Genomic DNA, 2,278 nt, shown 5'->3' on the forward strand with positions numbered 1-2,278 from the left:
AAGAACTTGTATGCATCAGAAGGCATTTGACAAGAGTTAATAGCACCCCATAACCCACAGAGAAATGGGGTGGCTGAAAGGAAGAACATAAGAATTGTGGGAGAGATGCATTGACGATGTTACATGATCAAGGCCTATAGTTGCACTTGTGGGTTGAAGCATGCAATACACTTGTATATGTGCAGAACAAGAGTCCTCATTGGATTCTCAGGATTGGTACACCAAACGAATCTTTTTCAAGTAAGAAACCATATGTGGCACACTTCAAGATCTTTGGTCATCAATTTATTTTCATGTTACCAAAGATGCCAAGAAAAACCTAGAGCCAACAGCTAAGTTGGGCATATTTGTGAGGTACACTAATACACCTCACAACTGTTTGGTGTACCTATCATCTCACAAGATGAAAGTGGTTCGTAGGGGTGTGAATTTCGATGAAGAGAAGCCTATTAGATGTTCCCTTGAGAGGGAGCTTCAGTTGCATGCAGATGAGAAGCATTTAGCTCCAAAGGAAGAACCTCAGGATGATGTGGAACAACGACATTTAGAGGAGAAGAGAGTGAAAGCACCCACTCATGCAGAGACTTCCAAACATGGAAGGAAGCACACCAGAGAAGCTGACAAATTGATGCATGATGCTAGAGAGAATGTGGGAGCACCCACATCACAACGTGGGTAGAGGAGGTCACCAGATCGATACACTGGCTACATGGATCTAATGAGCGAGAGTGTAGAGATTGAGCCATCTTCATTTGGGGAAGCAGTGCAGTGACCGGTATGGGTTGATGCCATGGTAGAGGAGTATGATTCCATTATCAGAAAAAGTGTTTGGGAAGTGGTCCCAAGACCAGCACACAAGTCAGTGGTGAGTTCCAAATGGCTTTACAAGTTAAAGCAAGCAACATATGCAAGTGTCGAGAAACACAAGGCTGGATTTGTGGCCAGAGGGTTCTCTCAAGTGGAGGGAATTGGTTACGAGGATACCTTTTCCCCAATAGCAAGGTACTCTTCAATCAGATATATTCTAGCACTTTCAGCGCAGATGGGATGGAAGATACATTAGATGGATGTGAAGAGAGAATTCCTTAACAAATTGGTTGAGGAAGAGGTGTACATTGAGCAAACGGAATGATTTGAGACCTTTTGTTGTAAGTGTTTCCCGTAGGCAGTCCTTGGCTACAAAAACTACGCCAAGAAACCAACTCAACTAGCCTTTAGGTTCAAGTTGGCCCTTGAACCAAAGGAGGCTCCCTCAGTTGTTACGAGGCATTGTTTAGTATCAGTGAACAATAGCCTTTGAAGCACAATGGCCATATTTATGTTTTAATTGGGGTGGTTGGCGATCAATGACAATCCCTATTTATGATTAAGGCCTCTCTCACAGGGTCCTTTCTGAAAGTGTCAGCTTCCAGCGTGACAAAATGACTTAGCTTTTGAAGGATTATGATAAAAGAATGTAAGGACATTCCTAATAATTGAGCAATCAACCTGATTACTTAACAACTATGGAAATTTGGTTGCATGTAGAAGATTTCTACATCCCAACAAAACATATTTAGGAGAAGATAGAAGGACAAACAATAATCAATTCAAAGAAAAGCTAACTCAGACAAACAATCCAATATATTAATCTCTTTAAACGATTATTAGCTTGCAGGGGATTTCAGAGAGATTGAAACTCAATCTATTCTTACATAGATCTTCTATAATGCTTTGAACATGTGCACAAAATAGGTTATGGAAACACTAGAAAGACATACTAGAAACACAAATTCTGTCATAAACTGGAGCTGGAAAGCTTTCATTAGAAATCCTATAATAGAATCTATTACAGAGTCAAGAGCCTTGGCATCAAAAGCCAACCCTTGTTTATTACAAATAAAAGAATATATAGGAAAACCTTAAGTTGAACCTTCATATGTTGTTACAAGCTTTTAGGGATCAAATCCTAACAATAATCTAAAAATAAAACAATCTCTCTAATTTATCTGCTGGAAACTTTGAACTGCTTGAAAGTATCTTGCCTTGAAATCTGGAATTGGTTCACTAGTGCTCATGTTCTTCCTTTGTTTGTTGATACCCAAAATACACTCATCTTATGCCATGTGTTGAATTTTAGTTGTAGCATGTCTTTGATTACTTGAAATATGTTGTGTGCTGCCTCGAATTGTTGAGCTGCTTGAGTCAAATTCCTTGGAATTGAATTTGGAATGCTCTACCACTTGTCTTAGGTCTTAAGAATAGAGAATGTAATCCTATGCCTGCTGATTTTCTGCCT

Source organism: Pinus tabuliformis, chromosome 2_2 (assembly GCF_031772625.1).
Source record: "Pinus tabuliformis cultivar Carrire ecotype Pingquan chromosome 2_2, CPIR1, whole genome shotgun sequence".
NCBI classification, from domain to species: Eukaryota; Viridiplantae; Streptophyta; class Pinopsida; order Pinales; family Pinaceae; genus Pinus; species Pinus tabuliformis.